Below are 20,046 nucleotides of genomic sequence, written 5' to 3'. Positions count from 1 at the left end.
AAACAGACTGCCAGGTCGTCCTTCCGAGGTAGCTCTGGGTGGCCTCAAACCACCAAGCTTCGGGTTAGCAGCTGAACCCACATTAACCTTTTGCCCCACCTGGACCACCCAAGGATTTCCTTACCAGGCTTCTCATCTTGACCCTATAGGACAGGATAGAACTGCCCCTGTGAGTTTCCCAGACTATATATAAACTCTTTACCCCTCAGATATTAATGATGTGGCCTTTTGCATCTTCGTGATATCTTTCTATAGTCACGGAGAGGTGGTAGAGCCTCGTAGGATGGATTTCCAGGTGGGTGAGCTCAGAGGCTTGGCTGAGATCTAACCAGATTGCCCCCCTTCCCCCTGAGTGTTAGTGACAGGGTTCTTCTGAAAGGGCCGCCTAGGTCTTGGACCCGGATGCTCCCCAACCTCTCCTTCCCTGGCAGGACCCCTGCCAGTCCCTGCTTAAAAGCCTCCCCCATTGATCTCAGTTGCAGCTAAATCTCTTAAAACAAGCAATTTTCTGCAAAGGTCATTGCAACCTTCAGAGCCGTCTGGCGGCGGCCCGGTGACCCTGGGAAGGCTTTGGAGGGAGGCCAGGTGGAGGGTGGGGGAGTGGAAGGCCTCTCAGACTACAGACTGAATAGTCCACAGGCCCCTAGGCAGATCTCCTGAGCCACCTTCCCTCCGCCTTCATCAGATGAACATCACACACACAGCTGTGGCTCGTCAGAAGGGAGAAGGACTCAGAGATCAGCCAGGCACCTGCTCTCACAGATGAGACAACTGAAGCTCAGAGAGATGGCATAACTTCTCTGAAGATGCACAGCAAGCTGGGCCTGACCCCAGGTTTCCCTGTTTCCACTCCAGTGGTCTTTGAAGGTTAGCTCCAGACACCGTTTTTAATCCTGAAAGGTGGTCATTTATAAATACTCAGTGCTGGTGGTTTTGCTGGGTAAGCATTGGGCTGCTGATTGCAAAGTTGGTGGTTCAAACCCACCAGCCCATCTGAGGGAGAAAGATGAGGTTGCTCTGTGTTCACATAAAAGATTTACCCAAACACCAAAAACAAAAGTCACGGCCATTGGGTCCATTCTGACTCGTAGCAATTTTATAGGACAGGGGACATCTGCCCCTGTGATTTTCTGGGACTGCAACTCTTTTCGGGAGTAGAAAGCCTTGTCTTTCTCTTGCAGAATGGCTGGAGCTTTCAAGCTGCTGACCTGAGTTGCACAGTCTAAATCATAACCCGCTATGCCACCAGAACTCTGCTCAATGGCAGTGGGGTTGGTTTTGATTTGATTTGATATATCCAGGCTAACACATGTGCTTGAACATGACCTGTCTCTCACATCCTCCTCAACTTTTCTGTCTCTGGCAAACTTCTATTCATATGCCGAAGCCTAGTTAGAATGCCATGTCCTTCCTGATTTTCCTGTCCGCCTCCATCCCAACCTACCCAGTCTGAACTACACCTTCCCTGCGTCTCCGTGTCTCCACTCTGATGTTCTTGTGAGAGTCACCACTTTACTATTTTAACTATTTGCTGCTCTTTCCCCCATATGCCCTCCAAGGTCAACAATCCTATAGTAGGGTCCAGGGCAGTGTCGGCTCCATTGACATCACTAACCAAATACCAGTTGTCCATGCCATGGCATGGGTGGAAAGGAGGAACAGTTTAGAATGGTGCTTACAATAGCCTCTGAGTTCTTACAGGTCCTCAGACAAGTAGCTAGCTAAGTGAGGTGTCATCTGAGTCTATGTGGAAGAAGCACACCAGCCTGTGTGATTCAAGTAATTATAAATAGCACAATGCAAATCTAAAGGAGGTGCATTAGTCTGGGTACTGTAGAGAAACAAACCCACAGAAACTCAAGTAGAAGAGAGAGTTTTCCATAAAGGGTAAGTGCACATCAAGAAAACATCCCAACCCTGTGTTGCCCAAGCCCACAAGTCCAACATTAACCCTTTAACCCATATATCCAACACCAATCCACAAAGTCCTCCTCCATCTCACAAAACACACACTATGACGCTGACTGAGTCAGTGAATGTGTAAGTATCTCAGCGCTGGCAGGGGTCTCCACACAACTGCTCCAACACCCAGGGCTGCATCAGGGTAGGTCCATGCGGCTTCTTCTTGGGGATGTCTTGCAGGAAGTGAGCCTTGCCAGCTGAAGCAGGGAACTGGCTAAGGCAGCTGCACCCTGCTCTGACCATCACAAAGCAAGAGACCCGAGAACTAGAAAGGCGAGGCTCACCGAGCCATTTATCTCTCTGCCCTTCAATTAATCCTACATGTTTTTATCATCCAGGTTGGCACCACAAACTTTAACTAACTCAGAAGGGAATGGCATCAGAGCATAAATTGTGGACAACTGGTTTGAAGAAGGCTATGGCTCAAGTGGAAGCCCCAAATCCATTGGCAGGGTCCACACATAGATTGAGCCTCTGGTGAATCCCCTTGAATCATAGTTTAGGGGTGTGAACAGCCCTATTATCAGACACAGAGCACTGTAATGTACATTATGGCAGATGTCGATAGGTCAACGTGTAATATTTTATCATGTGATCTCTTTTGAACACATTGTAAAGCTGTTTCCGTTTTTTAAAATTGGAAAGCCCTGGTGGATCCTCTCTGACCATAATCCTGACCCTGGGATGCGCACAGCCTAAGTTACCAGCTTAGCTTTTGATCTCCCTTACGATTGATTTACATCTGCTCCCATTTTCAGTATTTCCTGCTTTCTTTTCAATTGCAGTTTTTACCTGCCTCATTTTGTTGTTCTTAGTTTAAAAAATTTGTTTTTCCTGTCTGTGAAACCCAGGAGAGGTAAATCCAGAGAGGGCATAACTGGACTCATGGTTCCTCGGGGGTGCAGCAGGGGAAACTACTGGCGATGAGCACAAAGATGAAGAAAATGCTCTAACGCTGTGGTGCTGACTGTACCGCTCTTCTGGATGTGATTGAACTATGGAATTGTCTGATATGTGGATTATATGCCAATAAAACTGTGGGGGGCAAGGGAGAAGCAGAAGAGTGCTTGGAACTCAATTAAGGTCAAGCTTCTTGAAATCGGGCTCAGGCTGGATGTGGTGGGTGGTGGTCTCTCCAGCCATATTAGCACCTGGGAGGACACCGGAAGTCACCTATCCCAGCCAGTGCGGGGAAGACCTAAGGAAGAGGGGATGTTTCCAGGGAGGGAGGTGCCCAGTGACCTAAGAGGGCTCCTCCTTGACATCTTTTGCTGAGACCGAGCTGAGACAGACACTGTCCTGACCTAGCTGGCTCAGGGGTGAGGCCAATTTGGTCCACTCCCCTGCCCTTCCCTAGCACCAGCATCAATGACTTTTACACCTTGAACGGGGCTTTAAGATGAGGCTTCTCTTCTAAAAACCTCTGTAGAAGTCAAAAGCAAGAGACCTGGACCAAAAATTAAGTTTGGGGTTGTGGTTTGAAGACAGGACTGGAGTAAGGTTTGAGTGACAGGCGTGATAGCTGGTTGGGGTTCGATTTGAAAGGCAGGCTACCGTTTCTAAGGAGTGCCCCACCCCGTGAAGGAGACCCAGTTCCTGGCCTCAGGGAGCTGCCAGTCTGATGGAAGATGGAAGAAGATTCTGAGAAACGGACCACAGACCCGGGGCCCCAGGTCCTTTGAGTACACGGGATTGAGAGGTGACTGGAGTTGGATGGACGGGGCAGGGAAGCCCCTAGAGGAGAGACAGAGAGGAGAGGGTGGGAAAGAAGGAGGGACCCTGGGGCGCTATTCAGGAGGCCAGCTTTCATCCCCTCCACGTCTCTGCTCAGAGCAGTATTGTAGACAGGGGAGTGAGTGAGTGAGTGGGTGAGTGAGTGAGTGAGTGTGTGTGTGTGTGTGTGTTTGTGTGTGTTGGGCAGAGGCAGGAAAGTCGGAGAGGAAATGGGCCGGGACATCCAGAGATGAAGGGCTCCTTTCCGGTTAATGGCTGGTTGCTTGGCAACTTAGCTTCCCTCTGCCTGTTGCTCTCCACATTGGACCACGAACTTTGAGCATTAAAGTGCCTCTTTGGAAACTCAATTCTGTGAGAGGCTGGCCCTTGTCAGTGCCCTGCACTGCTGTATACCAGAGCAGAGCAGAGCTCACAAAGGACCAGAGACACAGAAATGTACCGCCCGCCACAGGCGCCCATCACTCTGATGTGCACTGCGTCCATGAACAGGCTCTCTCTCTCTCTCTCTCTCTCTCTCTCTCCCTCCCTCCCTCTCTCACTCTCTCTCCCTCCCACTCTCTCTCTCTCACACACACACACACACACACACACACACACACACACACACACTTGCCAGCACCAGTTTCTATAAAACTTGTGCACACAAAAGTGTGTTGATCTTGAACTGGCACATATGCGGGATATATAATAATCATCTGATATTATATTTTAATCCATCCGTGTGCTGAGTCTTTTGCTAAGAGTTTCATATCTCTTTCCTCCATCTGCACTTGGATGTTCACCGGGAGGGTGGCAGTTCAAGCCCACCCATCTGCTCCAGGGCAGGGAGCAAGGCCCAGTGAACTGCTTCCATAGAGATGAAGCCAAGAGAAACCCTCTGGGGCAGCTCCACTCGGTCACAGGGGGCCGCTGTGAGTCGGAATCAACTGGGCGGCACTCAACCACAAGCTGAACAGCAGGGACTCTTCCCGGAGAACTTACTCTAACCGAGAATGAGCTGAAAAACCACCATAGCAAACTCACTGCCAACCAGGCGGTCCCATCTCGTAGCCGTCCTACAGCACAGAGCAGAACTGCCCTGTGGCCTTCCAAGACCGTGACTCTTTGTGCAACTAGAAAGCCCGATCTGTCTCCCTTGGAGCAGCTGGTGGTTTTGAACTGCTGACTGTGTAGTTAGCAGCCCAACGCGTAACACACTCCACCACCGCAAGAGTGAAAGGAATTACCCACATTCTGTTATGGAAGTGCATGGAGGCAATGAGGGCACTCAGCTAGGTCAGCTGTGAGGTTCCGCACCTCCGCCCTGGTGAGAAGGAGCTCATCCATCATCCACGCACAGACTCCCTCTCCCTCACTCGCTGGTCCCCGCACAGGGCCTCTGGGTGTTCCCTAAACACCCCAGGAATTCCCTGGATCAGCGGGGTTGCTGCATATGCACACGCCATGCCGTTACTCATAGAAGCGCTCCTGATCATCCTCTAGCCTGGGTATGTAGTAAATACGTATGAAAACACATGCACACTATAATGAAGTGCTTGTCACTTGCCATTTCAGCAGCGCCGTGAATGGTATTCACCGTGTTGTCCAGCCACCATCACGGTCTGCCTCCAAGTTTCCCATCATCCTTCGCAGAAACTCGGGAGCCCTGGTGGTGTTGTGGCTATCACAGGGCTGCCAACTGCAGGCTTCAGGCTGCTCAACAAAATAGATGGGATCTGGTGATGAAATGGAATGCTCACATCACATCATAAAATATTTTTATTTATATGCCCTTTATATTCCCTATATAATAAACAGAGCAGTATTTTCATGAATGCTTTTCTTATTCCACGTGAGGCGCTGGCCCGCTTCTCCTGGGCCGACAGGAGGGTCTCTCGCTATACTCCACGGGAAAGGTAGTGTGTTAGTCTGGGTACTTTAAAAGAAACAAATCCACAGAAACTCGTGTATAAGAGTTTTATATAAAGGGTAAGTGCACACCAAGAAAACATCCCAACCCAGTGCTGCCCAAGCCCACAAGTCCGACAATAGCTCATCACCAATCCACAAAGTCCTCCTCCATCTCACAAAACACACACTATGATGCCGACTGCAGGAAGAAAGCCAAATCAGTGAATGTGTAAGTATCTCAGCACTGGCAGGGGTCTCCACACAGCTGCTCCAGCACCGAGGGCTGCATCAGGGTAGGTCCATGCAGCTTCTCCTCCGGGATCTCTTGCAGGAAGTGAGCCTTGCCAGCTGAAGCAGGGAATTGGCTAAGGCAGCTGCACCCTGGTCCGACCATCACAAAGCAAGAGACCTGAGAACTCAAAAGGCGAGGTTCACTGAGCCATTTATCTCTCTGCCCTTCAATTAATCCCACATGTGTTTATCGGTCAGGTTGGCACAATAAACTACCTCTGGTAGTGAGGATGGACAGGTCACCGTGGGCCAGTGACCAGTCTGGAGGCCATGCACCAAGAGGCAACCCTCAGGGACTAGCTGAACCTCCCCCTTGTCCGGCAGCCTGCTAAGAGGAGCAGAAAGAACTTGAAGGCACGTAAGTAATTCAACTCTGCCCCAGCTTCTTCTTCGGCGCCCCACACTCCATCTATCCGCTCATATTCGCTATCAACAATGAGAACCCGGTTCAAAGGACACGGCTTTCCTATAGGTACAACTTTTTGGTTTTATGGGTAAATATTGGTATTGTGTTAAAGGAATGAAATAATTCATCTATTTTGTATGCTTCTTAACAGCTGCTAAGCTTTATCATTTATTAATAAACTAATAGTTCATTAGACTTTTAAGAATTAAGTATAGAGCCACTAATGGATTAAATTTAAATAATTAAGCTGGCATAAGTGGAGAGGGATGGCAGGGGAGCACTGCGCTCTGCACACCGGGGGACGCGTGTACCAAGGACGCGCGGCAAAGGCCCAGACTCCCCGGCACATACGGGTGCCTGTATGCTCAGGGGTGAGAAGCAGACAACTCCAAAAGCGAGTCTGAGTTTGACTCCCCTCGGACAGTGACTCCAGACCCCCGGGGTTAACCCTGGCCTTTTTCTTAACCCAGGATCCTGGATGGTGAGCTGGTTAGCATAGGGCTGCTAACTACAAGGTCAGCAGTTCGAAACTACCAGCTGTTCCTTAGGAGAAAGACAAGGCTTTCTACTCCCATAAGTTATCGTCTCAGAAACCCACAGAGGCAATTCTACCCTACCTTATAGAGTTGCTGAGTCATAATTGACTTGATGGTGTTTTGTTTGGTTTGTGGTTCTCTTGGCAGGGCTGTTTGTATGCCCAGCTACCGCCAATCAGAAAACCCCAAGGTGGCCTCAGGTGCATAGTAGGAGAGAGACAAGGGTGGGCCACATTCAGTCTCCTTAGGGCTCCATCTTTCCCTCTGCTGGGTACTCTCACACCTGACGGGGTCAGATGTAACAGAGTGGGACTGTGCTCTGAAGGCCTTCAGTGACTGGTTACTTAGAAGTAAATCACCAGTCTTTCTTCCAAGACGCTTCTGGGTAGACTCAAACCTTCAACCCTTAGGTAAGCAGCTGTGATAGTTACATAATCTGTTGTCAACTTGAGAATATTATGAGTGAAGGGGTGGAGTTTAGCCTGTCAATCAGGTCACAGCATGATGACCTCATCTAGAGCCACTAAGGAGATAAATAGCTCGCTGGAGGCAGGTCTCTCTCTCTCTCCCTCCCTCCCTCTCTCTCTCCCTTTCCCTCCCTCCCTCCATCCCTGAAAGACATTCCTGTTGACAAGCCACATGAAGCTATGCTGATAGAGCCAGGACCCTGGAGCTGGAGGAGCCACATGGAGGCCCACACCAGCACTGAGATGCTTCCACCACCACTGGATCCACAAGACTTCCCACCTACTGGCCTGTGATCTTCCTGCATTCGGCATCACTGCAAGGCTGTGTGAGTCTAAAGAAGAATTTATGGACTGGTATCAGACATATAGAGTAATATCTGACATATGGACTTCTCTCTTACACACATATGAGTGCCTAGGAATTTGTTTCTCTAGTCCAGCCCTCCTCAAACTACAGCCCGTGGGCCACAGGCGACCCGCCAAGGACATTTATCCAGCCAGGTGTTTTTACCCGCTTTTTTTTGTTGTTGTTGTTTGTTTGTTTTACTTCAGGATAAGATATGTGCAGTGTGCATAGAAATTTGTTCATAGTTGTTTGGTTTTTTTTAACTACAGTCTGGCCCTCCAACGGATCTGAGGGACAGTGAGCTGGCCCCCTGTTAAAAAAGTTTGAGGACCCCTGCTTAGTCTATCTGGGCTAACCCAGCAGCCAAGTGTGTTAATCCAGGGACTCCCTCTCTTCGTTTCTGTCATTATTGTCCATTGCTGTGGAGCTGGTTGAAGGTCTCTCTTTTTCTTGCTGGCTGCAATCTCACAGCCATGCATTCTCCAGCCCCGGGCCCGTACTGCAGCTCCAGCTACTGCACTGGGGCTCGCCTGACTGGCTGAGGGTGGATGGGAGCATCCACACCCCTCCATGTGGACTGAATATTGGTCCCTTGTAGAGTGGGGAGCAAGGCCAGCTGGCCGTGCTCCAACCTCATGGGGCGCAGTCTTTCAGAGGAAAAGCCATGGACCAACCCCAAGGCAGTGCCTGTCGTGGAAGGAAGTGTATGGGGGTGCCGAGGGATTGATGTTAGGGGGTTATCCTGATCCAGAGGTTCAGTCAAAGACCCCTCCCAGGAAGCAAGCAAGGCTTTAGATCAGTGGTTCTCAACCTGTGGGTCGTGACCCCTTTGGGGGTCGAACCACCCTTTTACATGGGTTGCCTAAGACACTGCTCCTCTATCCATCTCCAGGTGGGTCCACCCACATGTAGATATGCCCACATATGAGTACCTGGCATGAAGACTGTTACCCATGTTACACCATGCTTCAAGACAAAGTTTCATTTATTTGTCATTAGAAATAAATATTCCACAATATAGAACTGCATATTGTTATTGTGATTTGTCACTAAGATTTCATTATGTTTAATTTGTAACAATGAAAATACATTCTGCATATCAGATAGTTACATGACGATTCATCACAGTAGCAAAATGACAGTGATGAAGTAGCAAGGAAAATAATGTTATGGTTGGGGGTCACCACCACATGAGGAACTCTATTACAAGGTCCTGTATTACAAGGTCCTGTATTACAAGGTCACCACCACATGAGGAACTGTATTACAAGGTCACGGCGTTGGGAAGGTTGAGAACCACAGCTCTAGATGGAGACTTGCGTACATGTCCTGGCGTTGGCCAGGGCACGGGGGGAGGGAAGAAGAGTATTTCAGTAGCAAGAGCAACATGCGCCGAGGCCCAGAGTGGAGCCTTGGCCGTTTGCTATCCCTCGATCAGATGTGATGCCTCTCCTTCTTTTGGACCCGGATGTTGTGCTTATCTTGTACATGTACCTCCGTCCCCCATCGTGTGATAATCGCATATGAACCGGCTGAATTATCTCTGCTGGCCAATACGTTCCTGAGGGCAGGCATGCGAGCTTTGGGCCTGTAGCTGTGTGACTGCGATAAATGTGGCTGAAACTCCGTTTGTCTTTGTTACCTAGTGCAGCTGCGGCAGAAATGCTCCGTGTGTGTGACCTTCACCAACAGAAATGGATTTTCCCATTCCAGGGCACTGGCTCTACGGAAGGCTCTCTCTGTCCATGCTGGGGGAAGGTCCTTCTCTGTTTCAGCTTCTTTGACATCCTCGTAGACCCACACTTGACCTCTGACTACCACCCCCAATCCCCACCCCCTCCATGCTTCCTTCTGGGTGCCTAACGGGTTTCTTTCATATCTGGAAGGCGGTGGGTGGAAAGCACACACAACACTAAAATGACCTCAGTCCAGCCCGTAACCACTCCCAGACCCGAGGCTCACGGCAAAGTCCAGACTCCTACTAATAGGAGGAGGTTGTTAGCGGCTGGGAATCACAACAACTCATCTCGATCAAGTTGATTCAGACTCTTAGGGACCACTGTCCTGTGGGTTTCAGAGCCCGTAGCTCTTTATAGGAGTTGAAAGCCTCATCTGTCTCACATAGAGAGGCCGACAGCTTTGAACTGCTGACCTCATGGGCAGCAGCACAGCTTGCAACCCACTATGCTACCAGGTTTATTCCAGCTAGAAAACTGCAGCCCTTGTGGAAGGGATTGCTTTTACCTCCTTTGAAATGCAAAAGCAGGATTCAGCAAACTCCTGGGGCCTCTGAAAAGCAGACGTTCATTTACATATAAATGGAGGCCAGAAGTTTCTGAGGGAAAAAGGATGCTGGGAAAATTGTCCCTTGAGGAGAAAGCCTCAGGGACAATTCCCAGACAGAGCAGCCCCAGGGAGAAGGACTTGGAGAAGGCTCTGGAGGTTGCTCCACTGTGTCTCCCTGGGGACCCTGCTCTCCTGTGGCTAGAAGCTAAGGAATCTCTCTGTGTCTGAGAGGGAAGAATCCGGACCACCAACAAGGATGAGCACCCAGCTTGGGGCCAGGCACTGGTTGAAGGCTCCACCACTCCTAAGGTGAGCAGATTTGAACATTGGTAAGGCGGGACACCAGCGGGACACCATTGATAAAGCTCATGTCCTGGCGAAATAGCCACACGGCAGCCGAAAACCGTGTACCCTAGCTTGTCGTGCATTCTTTCCAAAACTCGGGACTTTTTAAAAATTCCGTGGGACATGGGACAAATTGTTAAAAATCGGGACTGTCGAGCTTAAAGCAGAACGTCTGGTCACCTCCCCAGAGAGCTGGGTGGGGTGGTATTATCACCAAGTCTATTTTACAGATGAAGAAACTGAGGCGGAGAGATTAATGAGCCCCAAATTCCCCAGACAGGAACTTAGTACAAAAAATCCTCTGATCGCAGGAAGCCTGCCATTGCATTAGCCCGAAACAGACACTGGGATGGTTTGAGAAATTCTAAGTTGATCCTTGTAAGTGCCCACAGAAGGGAAAGAACCAGGTTTGCCCCTTGAGTGGTTTCAGATTCAGTAGGTTAATATATGTCTATATGTGTGACAGTAATAAATGTTAGTATAAGTTAATGTACATGAGGGGAAGCAGGCTTTATATATATATATATATATATATATATATATATATATATATATATATATATATATATATATATATATATATATAATGATTACAAGGAAACATAGCAGGTTCTTAGCAATGTCACAGGATACAACTGATACCCGACTAGGGCAGGTTTTGCCATGATGATTAGGAAATGGCCCACAGCTACATTAGCCATGGATCATTAGGAAATGACCCATAGCCCCCGGACCATTAGACCACCATCCCCTGAAGTTTACTTCTTGCTGAGTAAGGACATCCCTGCCGATTAAGCTTAAAAGGAAATAAAAATAATAACAATGTACACTCTATCAGGGGGTTATGGGGGGGGGGAGCTGATACCAAGGGCTCAATAGAAAGCAAATGTCTAGAAAAGAATGACGGCAACATATGTACAAACACGCCTGATTCAGTTGATGTATGGATTGTGATGAGTTGTACTAGCCCCCAATAAAATGATTAAGAAAAAAAAAAAGGAATGTTCACTGCAGGCTGATTGTCACCCTCTATCAAGAGCCATAGAGAAGTGGCAAGACCTGGCAAAGGTGGAAACTGCCCAAGGCCTGCAAGTTCCAGCTCTCACTGGTTCTATTAGGTTTCTCTGGTGGGAAATACATTGGTGCTTGGCTTCACAGGAAAAAGAATTCACACCGAAGCCTGGTTTGTGATACGAGTGGGCTTTGGGTTTGTTTTTTATAAATGTTAGACGTTTCAGGTTTTACAGTCACTGAGTATGGGCAACCTCCTGGGACTGAGCACCCACATGTGGTAGCCTGAGGCCAGAGGGACCTGGGCACAGCTGACTAGAAGGGCAAAGAAGAAGAATAAAAAGGGCCAGGGGTCTCTCCATCCAGGTATTTGGGACCTCTCACTGGGAGGCATGGTAGAAGGTATTGGTTGACCCCAGTGGCTGAATTAAGCCCACCTGGGCCTAGTTTGGGCCGCCCAGGTGTACTACCCACCTGGCTCAGGCTTGAGTTGGCGCATGCCCAGTAGTCTTTATGGCTGGTTAAGGCTCATCTGGTTCTCTACAGCAGCCTCCTGCAGGGAGGTGGCCTTCAGGCATGGAGAGGGACAACCCTTTGTCCCTGTTTCTCCCTAACAGTCCCACTGCAGGTGTTCGGATGCACCCCAAAGAGCAGCCTCCTGACTGGAGGGACCGTTAACATAGCTGTGGACTCCCATATGGGGCCCACCGGGCTGAGAACCCCCATCCCAACCACTGTCACCCCATCTCCAGCTGCACCTATGATGCTGCCCCAACTCACTGCCATCAAGTGGACGCCAACTCATAGCAACCCTATAGGACAGGAGAGACCTGCCCCTTGGGGTTTCTGAGATTGCAAATCTTTATGAGAACCAACTGCCTCATCTTGCTCCCTGGGATCAGGTGGTAAGTTCCAACTGCTGTCCTTGAACTTAGCAGCCCGATGGCTAAACCACCTAGCCACTGGGGCTCTTTAATGAACTGCTAAGGGGTTGGCTGACGGAAAGCTGAGTACAGAGGTACCTGAGTAGACAAACTTTGTGCACTTGTGTTCATGTGTTTGTATCTTCTTAAAAGACTATGAAGACCTCTCCATTGGTATCATCGGCTCATCTGTTATGGTCTGATGGACACTTTGTGAGTTGTGATACAGATTCGAACAGTACACTTGGACAGGCGTCCTGCTGGCCCAATGGGTACATGCTCAACTCCTAACTCAAAGGTCACCTTAAACCGAGCACCATCCTCTCCATGAGAGAAAGTTCTGCTCCTTTAATGGTTTCAGCCCAGGAAGCCTCATGGGGCAGTTGGTTCTACTAACTAACTCCTATAGGGTTGCTATGAGCTGGAATCAACTCCGTGGTTTATCACAGATCCCAAGTTCCCCTCCTCCACTCACCTGGTTTCACCTGCAAGGCCAAACCACACCCATTGCCCTTGACTCAATTCTGACTCACAATGACACTGGAGGACAGCGGAGAACTGCCCTGCAAGGTTTCCAAGACCGTAATCTCCAAAGAAACAGACTACCACATCTTTGTCCCTTGGAGCAGCCCCAGGAGCCCCCACCTGCAACACCAGGGCTCCTCATGCATCCTCCGACCACTGCCATCCAGCCGGGTGCAACTCACAGTGACCAGAGACTGCAGCCCCGCCCCGCCCGGCACCGTGCTCATCATGGTTGGCATGTCCGAGTCCATCATTGTGGCCACCGTGTTCATCCATCTAGTCAAGAGTCCTCCTCTTTTTTGTTGCCCCTCAACTTTACCAAGCATGATGTTCTTTCCAGGAACTTGTGTCTCCTGATTCCACGTCCAAAGTACACGGAGACCAAGTCTCGCCATCCTTGCTTCTTGCCAAGGAGGATTCTGGCCGCATTTCTTCCAAGACAGACGTTTTATTCTTTTGGCATTCCATGATGCTTTCAATATGTGGCACCGACACCACAATCCAAACCCATCCATTCTTCTTTGGCCTTCCTTATTCAGTGTCCAACTTTCACATGGATAGGAGGCAGTTGAAAAGAAAATGGCTGGGTCAGGTGCATCCTCAAAGTAACATCCTTGCTTTTCAACACCTTACAGCATCCCTATATAGGGATAACAGAGCTGTAGATCTTCACAGGAGCGGATCGCCCCGCTTCTCCCCCAGAGCAGCTAGCGGGCTTGAACTACCGACCTTTCAGTTAGCAACCCAATATTTACCCGATAGCGCTGCCAGGGGGTCCTTCATTCTTGGTACCTCTCACGGCATATGATACAAACCCACAAAGATACTTATTATATGCTTGCCGATTTAATGGTCAATTAAATGTGTCCCCTCTGGCTGCAGTCTAGTGCCCACCAGGGACCCAGGAAGCTTGCCCACACGGAATATTGGCAGTGGAAGAGACCTTAGAAATCGCCCTGTCCTCTCCCCGATTTCACACTGAGGGTGCACCCTGAGGAGAATCTGCTGTGCAGCAGAGCCCAGGTCGAGCAGCACAGCCATCTCCTCCGCTCTTTGCTGCTGGGGGAGGCGGCGAAGCCCGTAAAAAGCACACTCCATTAGCAAACCCGGGAAACCTCATCGGCTCGGGAAGGCAGGGGCCACTGACAGCCCTGAAGAGAATACGCACTCACCACTTTGTTAGCACTGTCATCACATCTAATGTCTAAACGAAATCGGTTTCCCCCATTAGAGCCCTCTACAGCCAGCACGAGTCACCGCGGGGTTAGGACAACTTTGAGTCCCCGAGCAGAGCTAGAAAGGAATACTGACTTTGGCCGAGGGCTCCGTATGCCGGGCACTTGCCGCCTCTAGGAGTACAGCCATGCAGTGTTTCCCATCTACTTTTAATAGAGCAGTGTCTTCATTTCCCAGGACTGCCAGAGCACACTATCTGGACGTGGGTGGCTGTAAAGAACAGAGATTTGTTTTCTCACAGGTCTCAAAAAACTCAAAGGCACGGCCGTCAAGTCAATCCAACTCAGAGTGACCCTGTAGGACAGAGTGGAACTGCCCTTGTGGGTTTCTGAGACAGAAACATTTTCTAGGAGTAGAAACCTTCATCTTTCCCCCTTGGAACAGCTGGTGGTTTCGAACTGTTGACCTTGTGGTTGGCAGTCCAACACCTAACCCACTGGAAATCTAACCTCAAGGCATTGCAGTCTGTGCTCTGTCAGCTCCAGGGCAGGTCCTACAGGCTCTCTTTCAGATTCTGTACCTCCCAGGAGGGGGGTGGGGGTGGGGTGTGTGTGTGTGTGTGTGTGTTCCTTAGCTTGTCATTAGATTCTCAAGTGCTGTCATCCTTCTCCTCCTCCTCCTCTCTATCTATCATCTATCTATCTATATATATATATCTATATATATATATCTATATATATATATATATATATATAAAATACCATCCAGATTGGATTAGGACCCACCCTTATCTGGTATGACCTCCTTTAATTTTAAACGATAGCAAAGTAAAAATTCGATCTCAAAGGTCACAATTACAGATTTCAGCCCATGATTTCAGCATATCGTTTCAGGGGTCACAATTCAATCCACTACCAGAGGCTCAGAGAAGTACAATAACTTGCCCCAAACCCCACAGCAGATAAGTGGCTAGTCTGGGTTTCACAACTATGCCATTTATTGTTCCTGCTAGCTCAGGGATCAAGTGGAAGTTAGGAAACTAGGGATGTTCTCTGAAGGGATATGTGATTTTAGGAGGAAGAGTACTGGATTTGGTAGTTAAGAAACCAAGACTACAGCTTTCTCCAAGGCACACAGTAAGGGCATCTTGTTCAGCATATCACTAAGGCACATAGTAGTTGCTCAGTTAAAACTGGATAGATGAAGCTTGTGATCGTTACATAATTTCATGTCAACTTGAAGTTATATAAACGTATAAAAGTGTAGGGGTGATATTCAGCCTGTCAATCAGGTCACCGCCCAATAGTACCTCTTTGTGGGTGTGGCCTTCTCATAAGGAGGGTCCTGGGAAACTCCCCCTCTCTCCCTGCCTTGATCTTCCTGACGGTGAGCCACTCCGGATCTGCCAGACTCCTGTGAAGCTTCCACTGCCACTGGGTCCCCAAGACTTTGCACCCATTCTGCATCATTGCCTGTCACTGCATAAGTCGAAAGAGGGACTTATGAATTGGTATCAGACTTGGGGCTTGAGCTGGACTGGGCTGGAATGTTTTTCTGATGTATAAAGCTTCTTGATACACAGCTCTTACACATACATGACTGTCACTGGTTTTGTTTCTATGGTCAACCCAGCATATCACAAAGGTATTAATGTATATAAGGGGGTAGGCTCCCAAAGCTGGAATTTTTTTCAAAGCTATGTACTTAATTTTTTTAATATATAAAACAACATTATCACCTTCAACGTACTTTCCTTTATACTTAATACCTTTGTCAAATCTATGATTCCATTCTTGGAAATAGTTTTAAAACTCATCTGTTTGGATGGCTGACAGCACCTCCCTCATTTTTTTCTTCACTTCTTCTGTCATCAAATCACTGTCCTTTCATGTCCCTCTTCATTTGAAGAAACAAAAAGAAGTCACGTGGAGTGAGGTCAGGTGAGTAAGGTGCATGGCACAAGAGGGGCCTGTTGTTCTTTGCCCAAAACCGACAAACTGTGATGGCTGTGTGAGCAGGTGCATTGCTGTGGTGGCAAACCAGTCCCACATCCGTTATAAATTAGGCCTTTTTTGTCACGCACTATTACACAATCTTTTCAGAACCTCTAAATAGAAAGCTTGATTAGCAGTCTGACCTGGTGGAGTGAACTCCAAATGCACTATCACACTCATGTCAAAAAAAAACAAATGAGCATTGTCTTAATCTCTGATTTCACTTGATGAGCTATTTTGGGGTGCGGTGACGATGGTGTCGTCCACAGGTTTGATTGTTTTTAGGGGTTATAAGAACAGCGCCGTGTCTCATCATCATCCATGACCCCCGGGGGGAGGGGTGAGTCTGGGTCATTTTGGAGCTGTTCTTTCAAAGCACGGCATGCTTCCACTCTATGATCTTTTTCCTGGTCAGTCAGAACCCGAGGCACAAATTTTGCAGTGACCCTGCTCATTCCCAAATCTTCTGTTAAAATTTGCTGAATTGAGCGCCAAGGTAATCCAGATAACTTCCCCATCTCTTCAATGGTCTGTCGTCAGCCAAGAACAAGTACACGAATTTTGTTGACACATTAATCCATTCAGGAAGTTGACGGATGTCCAGAACGAAGTTTGTCATCAACTGATATTTCACCTTTTTTTAAAATGAGAAAACCACCTGTACACTTGAGTTTTTCCCATAGTGCAGTCCTTGTGAGCTGTGTGTCACATCACAAGTTTCTGCGGCACTTTTCCCAAGCAAGGAACAAAATTCCACAGCCACGCTCTGTTCTCTTAAATCTGCCAGCACAAAAACGAGGTTCAAGCGAAACTGCTTTCATGAAAAAAATTCACTGTGACCAGCGAGAATGTCCCTTGGTGACGCCACTGGGTGCATTAACTCAGAGCAAGTTGCTTCATGCTCCCTTAGTGTAAGGGAAGGTGGGAGGAAGATGCACTATGACAGCTCCGCCCAGCGGGGCTTTTTTCTGTTTTTGTTGTTTTTTAGGTATCCCCTCATATATCTGGCAAAGGACATGCATGCAGCATGTATATTAACAACTTTTTAAATGCAACCCACTTTTTAAAAACGCGTACATTATTTTAAAAGACAGCTCAAGCCATTCAGAGGTCTGATAAGTTGTTGGGGAGGGGGAAATAATTTACTCTGTAAACCTTCACCTACTTCACAATAAAAAGTTTTAAAATATTAAAAAATGGCCAAGCCAATGGGCATTAAATTACTAGGGGGAAAGCGATAAAGTTCCCAGCATCGAAATGTAAATTAAAGCCAGAATAAGTTATGATGACACACTCACGGGAATGGCTACAATGAGAATGATCCAGCCCCCCCAAGTGTCGACAATTACGTGGAGCAACTAGAGTTCGCTCACACTGCTGGTGAGAAGGAGTGCACAATAATACAGCCAGTTTGGAACAGCATACGTATGTTTCTTATAAACCAAATGTATATCAGCCCTATGCTCCAACAATTTTATCCCAAAGGAAAATAAAACACCTGCCGCCAATAAGACTTGTACAAGCAAGGTTAGTAAAGGTACCATTTACAGTCATCTAAAACTGGAAAGGATCAAATTTTTATTAACAAAAGAAGGGATAGCCCAAATATAATAGAGGCATATCTTGGAATACTATTCAGCAATAAGAAGAAATACACTCTTGGTGCAGGAAATAGCATGCTATCCCTAAGTGACATCTCCTTTTGCCTGACTCCTCACTTGACATGTTACTGTTACTATTCTGTTATCTAAATCTTCCACCTTGCCTATCTGAGCACCCATCTCACGATCTTCCTGCAAAGAATAGTCCAAAGCCCCTTCGAGCCTGAACTAGGTCTGATGGTGTGGTAGTTACATAATCTGTTGTCAATTTGAGATGATTGATTATGAATGAAGAGGTGGAATCTGGACTGTCAATCAAGATATAATCAATGAGGCCTCTGCATGGTCATGGCCTTCTCCTGAGAATTCTGGGAACTCCAGTATTTCCTCCTTGGAGGCGGGAGACACTTCTCTGTCTCTGCTCACTTGCTGGGAGATGCTCTACTGACAAGACACGTGGTGCTACGCCCTGAGAGCTGGAGAAGCCACATGGACCTACCCTGATGCAACCAGACCTCTGGAGCCAGAGAAGCCACGTAGAGACCCCCGCCGGCGCTGAGAGGCTTATAACACCACTGGATCCACAAGACTTCCAACCCACTGGACTATTATCTTCCTGCATTCACCATCATTGCATGTATTCTGTGAGCCTGAAGAGGACTTTATAGATTGGTATCAGATGTATGAGCTACTATCAGACTTATGGGCTTGATCTGGACTGGACTGGCATGTTTTATCAATATTTAATTGCTCTTATATATAAACCTCTTTCTTATACACAATGAGTCTCGATGAATGTGTTTCTCTAGTTTACCCAGACTACACAGAGAGTATGTGCAGTCCATAGATCAGCAGTGACCCAAGACCCAAGACTCACTGGAAAGAAACATATTATCTGACCCACGTTTACCATGAGCCCACTTTTTAAAAGCACCTGGAGAACATCAGAGAGGATGTAACTCAACGGCCAGACTTCTGTTTACGGCAGTGGTGGGTTAGAGGCTGGGGGGTGGGGGCGGGGATCAGGAAGAAGTCATAATCCAGGAAGTCTAAGGGGAGAAAAGATCCAGGTGTCCCAATTAAGAGCTGACCCTGTGCTGGTCTTTGTCTGTGCAGACAATAGAATCCCCGGCTAGCAGACTGCATTGTGCGTGTCCACTCTCTTTCAATGGGCGCAGACGGCAGGACAAGGGCCAGTAGTTCAGGGAGGCCATAAAAGAAGCGGTGCTGAAGAAGACACATTAAGTGATCCCATTTGGGTGAAGTTCCCAAATCATCACAATAGCCTCCGCCAAGTGTGAGGTGGGCATTCTTTCTGCTAGGAGATGCACCCGGAAGTGCTCGGGGGTGAAGCACACTGATGATATTGCTGACTGACTGTCAAGCGCCTTTACAAAAGAATAGCCTAGTTTCCATGGAGTTCACCCCAACACGTGACCATCTGTGTCGGTCACAAGTTCTACATGGGTGGACTCAATCCTAGCCACCGTTCGCTCATCAGCCAGGTACACCAACCTTCCCATGAGTGGATAAGGGATGCAAAACCGCAAACATGCCAAGACTGTAGGAAGAGTTGTAGAGTCTAGGTGGTGAGAGTGCAGGTGCCCATGGTGTAACTATTCTATGTGCTTAAAATGTCTATTTTGACAGAAGAACATGAATGAGGCTTGGTTTCTACTCTGGGGTCCACCCCATATGGCCTTTAGGGACCTGTCTTCTCTTTCCTCACCCAGTGCCGCTCTCTCCACACTGGCCCCAAAGACCTACACAGGTTCCATCTACCTCTGGGTGCAAGGTTCCCTTCTTCATCTTCCTCTCAGGTAATGCCTCAGACCCGGGTTGAAGAAGCTTTCTTGGGGTGCTTTCTCTGGGGATACCCTCACCTCAAGCTTAGGTCTGCTACTTGAGTCCTGGGAGAAACAGGTTCCTTTCTGTGGTTCTACTTACCGTGCAACCTTCAGTCCCCATTCTGGTCATGCCTCTGTCCCCAAGGCACTGGGAGCTCCAGCGTGGCAGGGCTGTGTCCACTTGGGTTCGACAAGGCACAGCCCACACGCACACACCGCCTGCCCAAGGTCATGCCATGCCATAGGTGCTGAATAAGTGAAGACCCAGCTTTAGGATGCTGGGGCAGGGCCATCCCTCCCTGGTCTGTTTTCTCAATGAGAAGAATGGTCAGAAATCATGTATTTTTAACCCAAAGCGAAAATAGCTTTAAATGAATCGTACAGAATATATAATGTCTCTTTCTTCCACCAAGATTGTTCACTTTGATGAATAAAAGGATTTCAATGGGAAAGCGGCAGCTGCTTTCCAGCCATGGAAACATTGCTGGTTAGGTGTTCTGAGAAACAGTCACAGGAGAAGCGGCAGCTTCCTGATCCTTCACCCCTGTCCCCAAGCTTCCACGGCATTTCTCTTCCCACTGTCTAAGCGGGAGATGTCCCCATTATCTCTGTGAAGATGGGGTTCCTTGTGGCTCAAGCAGGTAAAGCCACTAGCTCAAGATCACCCAACAGTGTGTTGGCAGAGTGGACTTAACTCATCCCAAGC

This window comes from Tenrec ecaudatus, chromosome 7, assembly GCF_050624435.1.
Source record: "Tenrec ecaudatus isolate mTenEca1 chromosome 7, mTenEca1.hap1, whole genome shotgun sequence".
Classification (NCBI taxonomy): domain Eukaryota; kingdom Metazoa; phylum Chordata; class Mammalia; order Afrosoricida; family Tenrecidae; genus Tenrec; species Tenrec ecaudatus.
Note: the sequence above shows the minus strand (reverse complement) of the source record.